The sequence below is a fragment of the Choloepus didactylus genome, chromosome 9 (assembly GCF_015220235.1).
Source record: "Choloepus didactylus isolate mChoDid1 chromosome 9, mChoDid1.pri, whole genome shotgun sequence".
Lineage (NCBI taxonomy): Eukaryota > Metazoa > Chordata > Mammalia > Pilosa > Megalonychidae > Choloepus > Choloepus didactylus.
In genome coordinates this window covers 78,307,115-78,325,370 of record NC_051315.1, presented here as the reverse complement: position 1 = coordinate 78,325,370, position 18,256 = coordinate 78,307,115, and the positions used below count along the sequence as shown (strand labels likewise).

General features: G+C 36.2%; 1 pseudogene; it reads right to left on the bottom strand.

The window, feature by feature from the left end:
* Positions 1-299: 299 nt before the first annotated feature.
* LOC119544800 lies at positions 300-1,253 on the bottom strand (annotated as a pseudogene).
* Between the last annotated feature and the right edge of the window lie 17,003 nt (positions 1,254-18,256).

The window sequence follows — 18,256 nt, the reverse complement described above, 5'->3', positions numbered from 1 at the left end:
CAAAAAAACTCACCTCAATATGTACACAGGGGCCACTTTCCCTCTGGAACAGGGCCAGGGATCATAGGCCATCTCCACCCTGGGTTATGGAAGGGGGTAGAGAGGGGCCAGCAAGGGCAACAGAAGCTTCTTCTATGGCTTTTGAAGCTCTAATTTCTTTATTTGGCATTTGCCCAGTTAATGCAGCCCTTTAAATGTTTTCTGTAAGTTTTTTTTTTTTTTTACATATGACAAATGTATTTCTTTTTATTGTTACTAAAGTTTTCTCCAATGAATTCCAATATTTGGGGCATTTTCCTTTATTTGATTCCACTGTTGGCCATAGTTTGAGCTCTACACGCTCCCTTCCCTTTCACCTCAAAGGGAACTCCTTTGTATGTAGCCACACACTCATCATTGGTGTACAGATCAGGCTGTATCTGCTCCAATATCATCTTCTTAGGATTTAGCTCCTTGTCAGTCTCTTCAGGGAAAGCATCAAAAGTAATTGTCTCCAGGAAGCAATCCATTAGGAGGAGTCAAGATTTTGACTTTCCCTGAACTAGCACACATCACTGTTGCTTGACATACTACTCCCCTCATCTTGGCAGGTTTGAGGTTACAAAGTAAACTCACCATCCAATTTTGCATCTGTTCAAGAGGAACATGATTCACCAGGCTACTGACAACTGTTTTGGGGGCTGTTTTGCCCACATCTACTTCTTCTACATACAAAGAATTTGTGTCAGGGTGTTTTCTGGCAGTGATGATAAAACCAATCCTATGATTCAGACAGGAAAAATCTATTGGCTTAGAAGCAAGACTTCCTACTATTGATTGCTGCTGTTTTTTCTCCTTCTTGCCTTTCATTTCAATTTTTTCTTTCATCTTCTTTTCTTCTCCTCTACCTCCATTTATCTGTTCATTGGCAGAAGATATTGTTGTTATTGATGTAGACTGTATCACATTTTCAGAAAGTGTAGAATTAACTTGTAGTGGAGTACCAGAAGAGAATGGTATTTCACTCCATTTTGAATTTCTGCCTGAATTAGCTCTTGTTTCAGTTCTTCAATTTCTTTCTTTAGTTTCATATTTTCAACACAAAGTTTCTTCTCCTCTCACAAAGTTGCCTGCAAAATTCCTTTCTCTTCAAGAAGAGTAACTTGCTTCTTAAGATATTCAATAATTTGATCTGCCTCTGTACCCTTCTGTTCCAGCCTCTTCAGAATGGCATCATTGGTTGCCATTTTTGCCAAAAATTGGCAAAAATTCATAGAGAGGTGGACAGCAGTTCCCAAGTAGCTCCAGCCCAGCACAGGCAGACAGCCTCCTATTTTCTATAGTTTTAAAGAAGGTTACCCTCTTTAAGATTCCTCTGCCACTTTTGCCACAGGGAGGTTGGCAAACTGGCCATCTTCAAAGCCATCTCTCAGTGATCTGAATTAGCTGATCAAAGGTAGAAATCTGGAATCAGACCACACATCCCTGGAATTTGGAGGATTCATTCTTTATGGCCCATCCTGGCACCAGAAACTGAGCAAGGGGACAGAGGTCCAGTCTCCACTGCTTCCTACTCTGTGGCTGGGGTAAGGTGGATGTTAGCTGCTGCAAGTAGGATGAAACTCACTGGTCTTTATCACAATTTACCAGTGTCTTCTTCCTGCTTCTCCCTAGATGCTGCACAATGTTCCCCTAGACTCCAGAGTTTCAGAGTGGTTGATTCAGATAGTTCCTTTCAGTTCAATAGTTGTTTTGGTGGAGGGACTGATTCCCAGAGCTTCCTACTCTACCATCTTCCCACAATCCTCTCCAGGTTATCTTTTATTAGGAAATACGTCTTTATAGAAATGGAGATTTGCCTTCAAGTTAGAAGGAAGTTTTGATATCACCACAGATGTCAAGAGAGATTTTTGAGACCTATAATATACTCAGCAATTATTTTTCAGTGTGCACAGATATGATTTTGAGAAATGGGGGGTTATATTTGAAGAAATGGTAGGACCCTGTGGGATACAGGGTAGTGGACTAATGTAGCCATATGATCATTTAGGAGTTATTGTATTGAATTATATACCCTATCCAGAACTTTGACACAGCTTCTTGAAATTTATAAACCATTAGAAAATTCATAAGTTTAAAAATTTTCTCAATTACTTAAATTCAATATGGGTGAGAGAGGTATGACATGATTAATATACCTTTACTGGTTTTTCACCCATTTTATATTTTTCCTTAAGAAAATTACTATCAAAATGGTATAACAATATGGAATAGTATTACTCTGGAAAATCTTCTTGTGGAATCATAAGTTTTACTTCATATCTATTATCTGCCCTCAATATTCCACATGGTGTTGCTAAAGTCAGAAAGAACAAAAATCAACAATTCATCTTTAATGATCAATTCTAAATGAAGCATTATACTTCATGGAATGCCAATAGATATCAGTATGATTTGTAAAATTGAACAAAACAACCAAACCAACCAAAATATATGTTCTCAAAGTTAGTGACTTAAATTGTGATAATAATCATTCAAATGATTAGAAATTATTTTCAAAATATATATTGATACATTTAAGTGGACTCTATTCATGTCTGGGGAAATATCCATATGTTTCTAATGCTCTTTATCTATAAAAACAGTGGTGATACAAGAAAATCAATTACTTGTAAATAATGTAAACTTTTCAACACATATCTCCGTAAAAGTCATCTTTTCATCAATAGTAAATAATAAAAAACACAAGATAAAGAAGAATTATAATGGATTACATTTTATTTAAATATAGCAGATACTATTTAAGCTTAGAAGCATAGACTCGTAACTTACTGGGAATAATTTTTTGTGAATTTAATGATTTTTCCAAGTTGGTACATGAAGAAAGTTTGATATTTCTTCATCCATTCCATTTCCTTTTGGTCAGAAAATTAATATTTTTCCCATATTCAAAAACCATTAAAGCTGATTTTTTTAATTTAATAGATTTTAATTTGAAATAAATTCAATCTTACAGGAAGAGTTGCAAAAACAGTACAAACCCCATACATAGTACTCCATCATACCCCTCCCCCACCGATACCCATATCCACCACCTTTAACATCCTGTCACACCACCGTTTCTTTCTTTCCCTCCCTGTCTCCCTCCCTCCCTATCATCCATCATCTATTGCTCTGTCCCCTGAACATATGTGAGCAAGCTGCATGTATCTTTGAACAAACAATATAATTCACATATACCTTTCCCATGGACATGAACATTCTTTTATGCAATCTCATTAAGCGCAGCTTAGAAGTTCAAGAAATTCAAGATTGATATAAAGCTTACATTCTATATTGCCTTTTTGTTTGTGTGTGTGTTTATGTGTGTGTGTGTGTGTCCTGTCTGTGTCCCTTTGAGCCTCATCTCCTCCATCCTCAGATCCCATACAGGATCATCCTTGGCATTTAATTGTCATCTATTTAGACTTTTTTTTTCAATTGTGGAAACATATATATAGCCTAAATCTTCCCATTCCACCCCCTCCCTAGCATTCCATTAGTTGGATTAATCACATTTAGAATGTTGCAGTGCTATCACCTTCTCACCTTCCATTTCTAGAAGTTTCCCTTCACCCCAAACAGAAACCCTACTCTCATTTCTTAACTCCCCATTGCCCCTTCCCCCACTTCTCAGAACCCCTACTCTACTTTTCATCACTATGGTCATATTCTCTGATACTTTCTTTGTGTTTACCGTGGGGCTTAAATTTAACATCTTAAATCTATAACAATCTTGTTTTTCTTTGATACCAACTTAACTTCAATATGACACATAAACTATGTTCCTATACTCCATTATTCCCCCACGTTTATGTAGTTCTTGTAAAAATTATATATTTTACATTGAGTCCAAAACCACTGGTTTATCATTATAGTTTATGTATCTTAGATCCTGTAGGAAGTAAATAATGGAGTTATAAATCAAAAATACAGTAGTATTGGTATTAATATTTACCATGTGATCTTTACTGGAAATCTTTATTTCTTCATGTAGTTTCAGTCAATTGTGTAGTGTCCCTTCCTTTCAGCCTGCTCAACTCCCTTTAGTATTTCTTATAGGACTGATTACTGGTGATGAAGTCCCTCAGCTTTTGATTATCTGGGAATGTTTTTTATCTCCCCCTCATTTTTATCCTCCAGGTGTTTGTGAATTTTCCAAGTCTCTGATGGTTATTGACTTCTATTTGTATTCCATTGTGGTCAGAGAATGTGCTTTGAACAAATTCATTTTTTGTGGGAAACTGAGTGTTCCACATTGCCTGAGGCATATCTAGGGTGGTAGCTTGGAACGCTAAGCCACAGGCCTGCATGGAATGACATGCGGGCCCGCCCTGTAAAGATATGTGTCTTGTGACTATGACAACGTTTACCATTGTCCTAAACCTAGATTGTTCCTTCTGATATGCAACAGGATGTAAACATAAGTATCTGGTGGATCTCCCGAGCCTGAGAACATTTAGCATATACTCCCTGATCTTCTGAAATAAATAACTGGAGCAAAGGTGCATTATTGTCCACTTAGAACGAGATGCAGTGGGCCCCCTGCTCCCTTAATTCTTAACTTTGTGTCTGTGTCTCATTCCTGCACCACCCTGTCAGCAAAATTTTTTTTTTTATTTATTGAGGCTTGCTTTTATGCCCCAGCATACAGTCCATTCTGGAGAAAGATCCATGAGCACTAGAGAAGAATGTGTGTCCTGGTGACCTGGGATGTAATATTCTACATATGTCTGTTAAGAGTTTCTGTATCTCTCTCTCCTTTCTTTGTTTCTCTGTCAGTAGGGCTCCCTTTAGTATCTGAAGTAGGGCAGGTCTTTTATTAGCAAAATCTCTCAACATTTGTTTGTGAAAAATTTAAGCTCTCCCTCAAATTTGAAGGAGAGTTTTGCTAGATAAAGTATTCTTGGTTGGAAATTTTTCTCTCTCAGAATTTTAAATATGTCATGCCACTGCCTTCTTACCTCCATGGTGGCCACTGAGTAGTCACTACTTAGTCTTATGTTGTTTCCTTTGTATGTGGTGAATTGCTTTTCTCTTGCTGCTTTCAGAATTTGCTCCTTCTCTTCAGTATTTGACAGTCTGATCAGAATATGTCTTGGAGTGGGTTTATTTGGATGTATTCTATTTGGAGTTCGCTGGGCATTTATGCTTTGTGTATTTATATTGTGTAGAAGGTTTGGGAAGTTTTCCCCAACAATTTCTTTGAATACTTTTTCTAGATGTTTACCCTACTCTTCCCCTTCTGGGACACCAATGAGTCTTAAATTTGGATGTTTTATTTTATCTTTTGTATCCCTAAGATCCATTTTGATTTTTTCAATTTTTTCCCATTCTTTCTTTTGTTCTTTCATTTTCTGTTCTGCAGTCCTTGAGGAGGCTGAGTTGTTCAACTTCCTCTAATCTTGTATTATGAGTATTCAGAGTCTTTTTAATTTGGCCTACAGTTTCTTTAATTTCCATAAGATCTTCTATTTTTTTATTTACTCTTGCAATTTCTTCTTTATGCTCTTCTAGGGTCTTCGTTATGTCTTTTATATCCTGTGCCATGCTCTTCTTCATGTCCTTTATATCCTGAGCCATGCTCTTGTTGTCTGTCTTTAATTCTTTGATTAATTGTGCCAAGTACTGTGTGTCTTCTGATCTTTTGATTTGGGTGTTTTGGTTTGGGTTCTCCATATCATCTGGTTTTATTGTATGCTTTAAGATTTTCTGTTGTTTTTGGCCTCTTGGCATTTGCTTTACTTGTCAGAACTGCAGCTGGGTGGTGTACACATTCTCTAACTAACCAGCAGATGGCACCCGTGAGTCACTTATTCCCCTCAAGTCAGTTCTCCCCCACTTTGTCTTTGTGGTATGTGGGGGTCTGATTCCTGTGGGGTCCAACTGGTGCGCCAAGTTTGGGTGTATTGCTGTTGCTGTCCGCCCCGAATGTGGGGTGTGTGTCTGAGCAGTTAGCAAGGCAGGGCAGCTTTAATAATCAAACCTCCCAGGTGTTCCTGGAGATTTAAGGCTGTTGCAGGAGCCTAAGCCTTCATTTCAGTCTTTCCACTGATTGTCTCTGCCTCTGATCCACAAGTCCTTGGTATTCGCGTGGGGTCCCTGGGATTTCCAAGTGGTTCCCCCTTCCCAGCTGTGTTCTTCCAGGACCTCTGCTGAGGGAGGGCCACGCCATGTCACTAGTGCATGCCAGCCCTCCAGGGAAGCCCTGGGTCTCTGGGCTGTGCAGGGTCATTCCCAGCCCACTTCAAAGATGGTTGAATGGGACGTGTTAACTTCCCCCTTTTCACACAGCTCCGCCCTCCCAGCTCTGGGACAGTCAGCCATGGGTGTATTAAAGGCCACTGTCCACGGCTGATATTGTGGCTTGTGTGTAGTGCTGCAGGAAAGATTCCCCATCACACTGGGTTTCTTGGTGCAGCTCTGGGCTATAGGTCTGGCCCTGGGCAGGAGCATCCCCCACCCGCTGGGGAGATGGCTGCAAAGAATGTGGTTTTTTTTTTTTTCTCCTTTTGTCTCCCCTCTGCTCTTCTGGTCTCGAGACAATCAGCAGTGGTGTGCCAGACACTGAGGCGTTAGCCCAGCCCGCTCCCGCCATGCTTCACTGCATGGCTCTCCCCATCATCACTCCTGGGCTTTTTTTTTTTAAAGAACTATTCTGTCTCCAAACACCAGCCCACCGTTTCCCCACACCACAGTGCAGCTGTGGGACTTTCAGCTGGCTTACTCACTCATTTCAGAATGCAGGCTCCTGGTTTCACCAAATGCACATTCCCTGTGGATTTAGCAGACCTTGTCCAGCTGGTGCATCGTTGGTGTGGTGTTCTGGGTCACTTTCTGGTTTTTAGCTAGTATTTTTCACAGAGGTGTTTTTTTGCCCTGTCTCACCTAGCCGCCATCTTAGGTTCTCCCTAAAGCTGATTTTTAAACTTTACATTTAAATCAGCATATTAGTTCAGAGAAAGTAACTTTCTTAAATGCCAAATCCTGGAATTCCTTTGATTAATGAATTTCAGGGCCTCAATTCCTTGGACAGAGCTTGGTATGTACCCCATGCAATAGTATGTGTACAGTGACCCTTTTACATACTGTTGTTATCAGAGCTAGTTGGTTTATATACTCCCATTGCCTAAGGAGAAGTAATTCAGGAACAAACTAGGGAAGAGTTGCTCCTGAATAATCAGGGGATGGGGATGATTCTTCCTTATTCCTGGGGTAATGAAAGGGTTCTAAGATTATGTAAATAAAGATCATACATTTGAGAAGGGGCTAGGAAACAGATTCTTCAGAGGCAAAAAGTGTGAAAAAACAAAGCGGTACCACTTTTAAGGCACAAAATCATATACCTGGTGATCTTCTGAGGCCTCTCCTCATTTTGAGGCTGTTTGAACAACAGACATGTGCAGTAGCACAAAGAGAAGCTCTGTGGTCTGGTACTTTACAGTAAGAGCTGTTTATTCTAGCAATGGAAGGGAGATCCTAAGCTTTACCTTATTTCCTAAAAGTATTTTTAAGTGCTATAAGAAACCAGGAATGCCAAGGAAAAGCTAACTATTTCAATAAACTAAGATGGTCAGTAAGATTCCAGGAGATCTGGAAAATATAGATGAATCATTCCCAGAAACCCATTTTGAGCTTCAATAAATTCAGTGAATTTTCTAGTAGAGAGCAGTCCAAATTACATCAGAGAACAAAAACACACAAGAAAGTACATGCCCTGATTCTGAGGCCATCCAGTCACAAAATTTGGTGATCCCTTACTCATATAAACACCGTACTCATTTTTTCATCTCAGTTACTTTTCGTGAAGGACCAATTAAGACATTCTTCCATGGTGTCTTCCATGGGTAAGGCCTAATGCAATTCCTAGCTCACCAAAATGTATCTGACCTGTATACCAACTTTTTGGCAATTTACTCTGTTAGCACACAATAGGGCCATTAAGACATTTGAACTCTACCTCATTTTTCCTTTTTTTGGATAATAAATGTTTTCTCTAGAGAGAAATCAGCTTTCAAATATCCAAAAAGTTACAAATATATATAAATGCATAGTTTTTGTTGGCAAATTTTGTCAGAAGTTAAGTTTCTTAAATTCACATGTTGCTAAAAATATATTACAAAGTGCTTTCTCATGTAATTTGATATGAGCAAAAACATACAAGTTAGGCCATGCAGATGATGACAAGTAAATTTAATCATGACACTCTGTGTGGTTAAATGAATGACCTAAATTGCAGGACATATAGCAGAGCTGGATATACAAACTTAGGTATAGTGGATACCAGTTTTCTTCTGGCTGCACAACTTCTAATTCCCTTCCTAATATCTTCCTGTCTTTCTCCCAGGGAATCACATTTCCTCATATCAATCACATATTACTGTTGCTGAAAAGGCCAGTTTTTTCTCTCTCCTAGCCGTTGGTTCACTCAATGCTTGGAGTGTCCTAGGCCATCACTGTGGCAGTCAGGTCTCAGCATCCAGACTTTCCATCTACTATGTGATTGTTTCTAAGTTTCCCACTGCATAATCCTCTGGAGATTCCTTCAGATTCTTCCCAGTCTTCTAGCCAGTTCTTCAAACTTCCCGCTTTTTATGTGGCCTCTGCCCACCACCACTTCTCCATACCTTACAGTCAATCTTATATTTAAGATAACAAAAATTATTTCTATCTCCTACATTAAGAATTTGGCTTGAAATGAGACAAGTTATGGTAAGAATGACAGTGAAGTGGACTGATGGGGGAAGATGCATGATGTAAATCACAGGAGATAAACTATGTGTCCAAGGGCAATGAATTAACTTTTATGCAAATCAAATGCTAGGTGAGAAACTATGAGTATCATTATACATTTGGGATTGTTTCCCAATTGCGTAAATTCTATGCATGATTTAAAATGATTTTTGTTACATTTTGGCTAGTGTTCACAAAATTGCTAGGAAAAGGAGTCAAGGCATATAATTTATTTTTTTTAATTTTTAAATTTTTTATTTTTTTTTATTATAGGAGTTATGAGCATACAGAATAATTATGCATAAAATACAGGGTAACCATACTCCACCCCACCACCAACATCTTGCAATGGGTATGAAACTTATGTTACAATTGATGATAGCACATTTTTAATCATTTTTTAAATTGTGGAATATAGCATTTATACATAGAGTGATAATTTTCCAAGTGCAATTTAACAAGTAATTAGCAAATTTCAAAGAATGCTGTGGGTTATACACACAGTTACACACAGTTTCAATTATTTACTTATTGTGAAATATAACATACATGCAAAAAGGTGATTACTCTCAAAGTATGATTTAACAAGTAGTTAAACAGGAAATATCCAAGAATGTTATGGGTTATAGTACTGTAGTTTCAGTTATTTGATTATTGTGAAACATAAAATATATACAAAAATGTGATAACTTTCAAATTACAATTTAACAAGTAGCTATATAGCAAATGGCAAAGAATTTTATGGGTTACAGTTCTACCATTTCAGTTCTTTCCTTCTAGCTATTTTAATACCCTAGCAACTAAGAAAAAGAAAATTATATAGAGATTCAGTATCCATCATCCTTTGTTAAATTCTGTCTTGTCGCTACCCTTTCCTCTATAATTACATTATTAATTAAAGTCCATTATTAAACTTAGGGTTCACTGTTTGTGTAGTGTAGTTCCATGGATTTTGTTTTTTTTTTAAATTTTCATTCTGTTACATATTTACCATCTAACATGTCTTCTTTTAATCATATTCAGATACACACCTTGCAATGGGTATGAACCTTATGTTACAGTTGATGATAGCACATTTTTAATCATTTTTTAAATTGTGGAATATAACATTTATACATAGATGAGATAATTTTTCAAGTGCAATTTCACATGTAGTTAGAGTGCTATTAATTGCTTTTGCAGTGTTTTGCTACCATGACCACCATCCATTACCTAAACATTTCCACAATTCCAAATAGGAACACAGTACATTTTAAACCTCAACTTCCCATTCCCTATTGCCATCCTATCCTCTGGTAACCTATATTCTAGGTTCTGACTCTTTGAATTTGCTTATTCTAATTGGTTCAAAACAGTGAGATCATACAATATTTGTAATTTTATGTTTAGCTTTTTTCACTCAACATGATGTCATCACAGTTCATCCATGTTGTCACACATATTAGAACTTCAGTCTTTTTTTTCAGCTGAATAATACTCCATTGTATGTATATACCATATTTTGATTATCCATTCATCAGTTGATGGATACTTGTGTTGCTTACATCTTATGGTAATTGTAAATAATGCTACAGTGAGCATCAGTGTGCAATTATCTGTTTAAGTCCCTGCTTTCAATTCTTGAGGGTAAATACATAGAAGAGGGATAGTGGGATCATATGGTAATTCCATACTTTGATTTCTGTGGAACCACCAAACTGTCTTCCACAGGCTTGCACCATTTTACATTGCCACCAGTAATGAATGAGTGTTTCTATTTCTAGCCATCCTCTCCAAAGCTTATTGTCCATTTTTTTAACAGCAGCCATTCTAATGGGTGTGAAATCGTATCTCATTGTAGTTTTGATTTGCATTTCCCTGATACTAATGATGTTGCGCATCTTTTCATGTGCTTTCTGACCATTTATATAACTTTGGACAGATATCTATTCATGCTTTTTTGCCCATTTTTAAATTAGATTGCCTTTGTTGTTGTTGAAGGATTTCTTTTTATATTCTTGATATTAAAACTTTATCAGATATGTGGTTTCCAAATATTTTTTCCCACTGTATAGATTGTCATTTTACTTTCATAATCAAGTCTTTTGAGGCTCAAGAATTTCTACTTTTGATGAAGATCTCATTTATCTATTTTTTTTTTCTTTTGTTGATTGTGTTTTGGGTGTAAAATCTAAGAAACCATTGCTAATACAAGGTTCTGAAGATGCATCCCTGCTTTTTCTTCTAGAGCTTATCATAGTTCTAACTCTTATATTTAAGTCTGATACATTGAGTTGATTTTTGTATATGGTGTGAAGTAGGGTTCCTATTTCTTTTGTTTGCAAATGGAGATCCAGTTTTCCTGGCACCATTTGTTGAAAAGACTGTTCTTTTCCAGTTGAGTCTTTCCCACCTTTTCAAAATCAGTTGACCATAAATGTGAGGGTTGATTTCTGAGCTCTGAATTCATTTTAATTTGTCTGTCTGTCCTTGTGCCAGTACCAAGTTGTTTTGGTTACTGTGGATTTGTAATAAGTTTTAAGATCAGAAAGTAATGCCCCAATATAGTTTTTTTTTTTCCAAGGTGACTTTAGCTATTCAGGGCCCTTACTTTTCCATATAAAATTGATGATTGCCTTTCCATTTCTGCAAAGAAGGCTATTGGAATTTTGATTGGAATTGCAATTAATCTATAAATTTATTTGGGTAGTATTGATATTTTAATGATATTTAATCTTTCAATCCATGAAGACAAATTGTCCTTCTATATATCTATCTATTCTTTGATGTTTTTTAGCAGTGGTTTGTAGTTTAACAAACTACAAGTCTTTAAACCCTAGGTTAGACTTATTCCTAGATACCTAATCAGTTTAGTTGCTATTGTGAATGGAAATTTTATTAATTTCTTCTTCTGATTGTTCATTGCTTGTGTATAGAAACACTACTAATTTTGGGGTGTTGAACTTGTACCCTGCCACTTTGCTGAACTCATTTATTCATTCTAGGAGCTCTGCTGTGGATATTTTTCAGGATTTTCTGTATAAAGAATCATAGCATCTGCAAATAGGGAAAGTTTCACTTCTTCCTTTCCACCTTGGATGCCTTCTTTATGTTTTTGCCTAATTTCTCTGGCAAGAACATCTGACACAGTGTTGAATTACATTTGTGACAGTGTGCATCCTTGTCTAATTCCTAATTTTAGTGGGAAAACTTTCAGGCTCTCACTATTAAGTAATATGTTAGATGTAGGCTTTTCATATTTGCCCTTTATCATGTTGAGGAAATTTCCTTCTATTCCTAATGTTCTAATATTTTTACCTGAAGTGGTGCTGGATTTTGTCAAATGCCTTTTCTGCATCAATTGAGAAGACCATGTGTTCTTTTTTTCCTTCATTCTGTTAATGTGGTGTATTACATTACTGGATTTTCCTATGTTGCACACCAGGGATAAATCCCACTTGATCATGGTGTATAATTCTTTTAATATGATGTTGGATTTGGTTAGCTAGTATTTTGTTGAGGATTTTTGCATCTCTATTCATAAGATTTATTGGTATGTAGTTTTCTTTTTTTGTATCTTTATCTTCTTTGATATGAGGGTGATGTTGGCCTTGTAGAATAAACTGGGGAGTGTTCCGTCTTCTTCAATTTTTTTGAAGAGTTTGAGTAGGATTGGTAATCATTTTTCTTGGAATGATCAGTAGAATTCACCTGTGAAGCCATCTGGTCCTGAGATTTTCTTTGTTGGGAGGATTTTTATTACTGATTCAATCTCTTTACTGGTCATTGGTTTGTTGAGATCTTCTATTTCTTTTTGAGTTAATGTTGGTACTGTGTGTGTTTCTAATAATTTGTCCATTTCATCTATGTTATCTAATTGGCATACAGTTGTTCATATTATCCTCTTATAGACCTTTTTATTTTAGCAGGGTTGTTAGTAATGCCCCTCTTTTTAATTTCTGATTTTCACTATTAGTATCCTCTTTTTCTCCATCACTGTAGCCAAAGGTTTGTCAATAACATGTATTTATTCCTCTTTAATCCATTTGTTTTATAAGAGTATATTGTTTAATTTCCACGTATTTATCAATTTTCAATTTCTCCCTCTACTATTGATTTCTGCTTCATTCAGTAGTGGTTGGAGAATATATATTATTCAACTTCAATATTTTTGAAATTGTAAAGATTTGTTTTGTGACCCAAAATTTGGTGTATCCTGGAGAATAATCTATGGGCACTCAGGAAGAATGTGCATTTTTTTTTTCCATTGGTTGCATTGTTCTACATATATCTGTTATGTCTAGTTAGTTTAGTGTATCATTCAAGTCCTGTACATCTTCACTGATCTTACTAGATGTTCTATCCATTCTTTAGGATGCTGTGCTAAATTCTCCTATTAATGTAGAACCATCTGTTTTTTTCCTTCAAATCTGTCAATATTTGCTTCATATTTTTGGAGCTCTGTTCTTAGGTGTATATATATTTGTAATTGTCACATCTTCCTGTTGAATTGTTTCCTTTATCAGTATAATGACCATCTTTTTCCCTCATAACTGTTTTTGAATTAAATCCATTTTATCTGATTTAGTATAGCTACCCCAGCTCTCTTTTGTTTACTATTTGCTTTGTATATTTTTCCATCCCTTCACCTGCAACCAACTTGTATTTTGACTTTAAAGTGAGTCTCTTGCAGAAAGCATGTAGTTTGGTCATGCTTTTTATCCACTTTTTCAATCTTTGCCTTTTGACTAGAGAGTTTAATCTATTTACATTTAATGTAACTACTGATAATACAGGCCTTTCTTATGTCATTTTGTTATTTAGCTTTTGGGAGTTACAACTTTTTGTCCGTCACTTCTTAATGCATACTTTTATGTTTATTTGAGTTTTTGTGCTGTACCATATTGAGTGCCTTCTCACTTATATCTGGATATGTCTTTCTTCTGTTTTCCTTGTGGTTGTCATGGTGTTAAAATTAAAAAAAACCTAAATATGTAATAATCATATTTAGTTTCATACTAACTTCACTTCAATAGCAACACATATACTTTTCCTATAGCTCTCTGTTCCCCATTATTTTTTTGCTTGTTACCACTTATATCTTTGTACATTGTATGCCCCAGAATATATATTTATCATTATTCTTATATATTTGCATTTTAGCACTTGTAGGAAGTAAGAAGTGTATTTACATACCAAACAATACAATGCAATAATACTGGCATTTATAATCACTCAATTGGTTATCTTTACCATATGTTTTTATTTCAGTGTCTTATGTCCTTTCCATTCAGTCTGAGGAATTCACTTTAGCATTGCTTGTAGGGCCAGTTTAGTAATGAATTTTCTCCGCTTTTGTTTATATAAGAATGTCTCTATCTCTCCTCTTTTGAAAGAGTATCTCACCAGATATAAAATTCTTGGTTTGCTTTTGTTTTCTTTCAGCACTTTAGGTATTTCAACCCACTACCTTCTTACCTCCATGGTATCTAATGAGAAATCAGAACTAAGTTTAAGTGGGACTCCCTTGTGCATTAACTTGTTGCTTTTTCTTGCAGCTTTCAGAACTCTTTCCTTGTCCTTCCCATTTCATAGTGTGATCAATATATGATTGGGTATATTTTTCTTCATGCTTATCCTGTTAGGTGTTTTCAAGGCTTCTTCCATGTGCATATTCATGTCTTTTTCTAAGTTTTGGAAGTTCTCTGTCATTATTTCTTTAACTATTCCTTCTGCTCCTTTCTCTCTTTGTTCTCCTTTTGGGACTCTCATAATGCATATATTGTTGCACTTGAGGTGTCCCAGAGATGTCTTAGGCTATTTTTGCTTCCAATATTTCTTTTTTTTTTTTCTCTCTCTGCTCCTCATCCTGACTCATTTCAAGTGTCTTGTCTTCAAGTTCACTGATTATTTCTTCTGCCACTTCCAATCTTGTCTTGAAACCCTCCTGGGCATTTTTCATTTAGATTATTGTGATTTTTGACTCTAGTACTTCTGGGTTCCTTTTAAAAATTTCTCTCTTTACTGAGATTTTCATACTGTTTGTTCATGGTTTTCCTGACATTTTTAGCTCTTTATCTGCAATTTCCTTCTTATTCTTGAGCATTTTTTTTAAAGATTGTTTTTCTTTATTAGAGGAGTTGTGAACAATCATGCATAAAAATACAGGATTCCCATATGCCACCCCACCACCACCATCTTGCATTGGTGTGGAACATTTGTTACAATTGATGGCAGCACTGTTTATAATTGTGCTCTTAATTAAAGTCCAAGGTTTATCTTAGGGTTCGCTGTTTGTGCAGTGTAGTTCCATGAATTTTTTAAAATTTTTATTCTGTTATCATATATACAATCTAGCATTCCCCTTTTCATCATATTCATATACATATACACACACATATATGTGTGTTGTATGTGTGTATATATATGTGTATACATATATACATACATACATATATATATATTTCAGTGCTTTTACTTGAGTTCACAATGCTGTGCTACCATCACCACCATCCATTACCACATTTCCATCATTCCAAATAGTAACCCTGTACATTTTAAGCCTTAATTTCCCATTCTAACTATCCACCCCATTCCCTGGTAACCTATATTCTAGATTCTAACTCTATGAGTTTGCATATTCTAATTATTTCAAATCAGTGCGATCATACAATTTTGTCCTTTATGTCTGCTTATTTTACTCAGCATGATGTCGTCAAGGTTCATCTGTGTTGTCACATGTATCAGGATTTCATTCCTTTTTATGGCTGAATAATATTCCATTGCATGTACATACTTTTTTTAATCCATTCATAGGTTGATGGGTTGCTTCCATCTTTTGGCAATTGTGAATAATGCCACTATGAACATTGGTGTGCAAATATCTGTTCAAGCCTCTGCTTTCAGTTCTTTTGGGTATAAACCTAAAGGTGGAATTTCTGTGTCATGTGGTAGTTCTGTACTTAGCTTTCTGAGGAACTGCCAAACTATCTTCCACAACTGGTGCACCGTATTACATTGCCACCAGCAATGAATTAGTGTTCTTATTTCACCATATCCTCTCCAATACTTACCATTTTCCATTTTTTAATAGCAACCATTTTAGTGGGTGAGAAATGATATCTCATTGTGGCTTTGATTTGCATTTCCCTCATGGCTAAGGATGTTGAGCAACTTTTCATGTGCTTTCTGACCATCTGTATATCTTCTTTGGAAAAATGTCTGTTCAAATCTTTTGCCCATTTTTAAATTAGGTTGTCTGTCTTTTTCTTGTTAAGTTGAAGGATTTCTTTTTATATACTGGATATTAATCCTTCATTGGATATGTGGTTTCCAAATATTTTTTCCCATTGAGTAGGTTGACTTTTCACTTTCATGATAAAGTCCTTTGAGGAACAAAAGTTTTTTTTGTTTGTTTGTTTCTTTAAATTTTGAGGAGGTCCCATTTATTTTCTCTTTTGTTGCTTGGGCTTTGGGTATAAAGTCTAAGAAACCATTGCCTAACACAAGGTACTGAAGATGCTTCTCTATGCTTTCTTCTAGGAGTTTGATAGTTCTAACTCTTATATTTAGGCTTTTGGTCCATTTTGAGTTGATTTTTGTATATGGTACGAGGTAGAGGTTCTCCTTTTTTTCTGTAAATGGAGATACAGTTTTCTCAGCACTATTTGTTGAAGAGACTGTTCTTTCCCAATTGAGTGGTCTTTGCCACCTTATCAAAAAATCAGTTGGCCATTAATTGTGAGGGTTAATTTCTGAGCTCTCAATTCTATTCCATTGGTCTAATTGTTTGTCCTTGTGCCACTATGATGCTGTTTTGATTACTGTGGCTTTGTAATAAGTTTTAAGATTGGGAAGTGTGAGTCCTCTAACTTCATTCCTCTCTTTCAAAATGGCTTTAGCTATTTGGGGCCCCATACCCTTCCATGTATATTTGATGATTGGCTTTTCCATTTCTGCAAAGATGGTTGTTGGAATTTTGATTGGGATTGCATTGAAGATATAAAATTGCTTTGGGTAGTCTTGACATCCTATTGATATTTAGCCTTCCAATCCATGAAGATAGAATATCCTTCTGTTTATTTAGGTCTTCTTTAATTTCTTTTAGCACTGTTTTGTAGTGTTTTTTTTTAATTCAGTTTTATTGAGATATATTCACATACCATACAATCATCTATGGTGTACAATCAACTGTTCACAGTACCATCATATAGCTGTGCATTCATCACCCGAATCTATTTTTGAACTTTTTCCTTACATCAAAAAGAATCAGAGTCAGAATAAAAAATAAAAATAAAAAAGAATACCCAAATCACCATCCCATCCCACCCTATTTTTCATTTAGGTTTTGTCCCCATTTTTCTACTCGCCCATCCATACACTGGATAACGAGAATGTGACCCACAGCATTTTCACAATCACACTGTCATCCCTCGTAAGCTACATTGTTATACAATCATCTTTAAGAGTCAAGACTACTGGGTTGGAGTTTGGTAGTTTCAGGTATTTACTTCTAGCTATTCCAATATATTAAAACCTAAAAAGTATTATCTGTATAGTGCATAAGAATGTCCACCAGAGTGACCTCTCGACTCCATTTGAAATCTCTCAGCCACTGAAGCTTTATTTTGTTTCATTTTGCATCCCCCCTTTTGGTCAAGAAGATGTTCTCAATTCCACAGTGCTGGGTCCAGATTCATTCCTGGGATTCTTGAGCATTTTTAAGATCATTTTTTTAAAAGGCTTTATTCGGTATGTCCACATTATCATCTTCTTCATTGGAGTTTTCTGGATTTTTATCCTCTTCCTTTGGATGGGACACTAATTTGTTTCTTAGTTTATCTTGTGCTTTTCTTGCACACTGTACATTGCAATATTTTAAATACTAACTCTGGGATATCATCACTAGGATGTCTAATTTTTGGTTTTATAACCAGTTGGTGATAAGACAGAGATTTTCTTGGACTTTAGCCCCTGTATCAGGAAAGTCTGCCCAGGTCTGAATGCAGTCTTCAGGGTTTTCCCTTTCATTCTAGGCCTTGGTGTTGTCCCAGGCTTTTGCTTGTTTGTTGTTTTGGAGTTTGTCTGTTTACATTTCCTTTGTTTACCACGTATATGGTGCCAGCAGGCCTTTACCCCAAGTTGTCTACTTCTGTAATTTTTTTATGCTTCTTTTGCTGTCTCAAGCTGCTTTTACCTGCATGGTGAATTAGGGCAGGATGGCACAATGGAGAGAGCTTTTCCAAGTCTGTCTTTCCCAACCAAAGCAGGACCAAGGACCCATTGTGCTCTGGGGAGGGGATCAGGAAGTGCATCAAGAACTTCTCTGAAGACTCCCCAGAGTTAAGTTTTCCTGCCTTGCCCAGCAAATGCAGTCCTTCATCAAACTCTCCTCACAGCTCTGAAGTTCAGCATCATTGACTCTCTACTACCACCTCACTGGGGTTCATTGAAACAGTGGCTAAAACTGCCCATATCTGGGGAGGGTTGAAACAATGATTGCTACTGCTTTTTCCCAAGCAGGTTG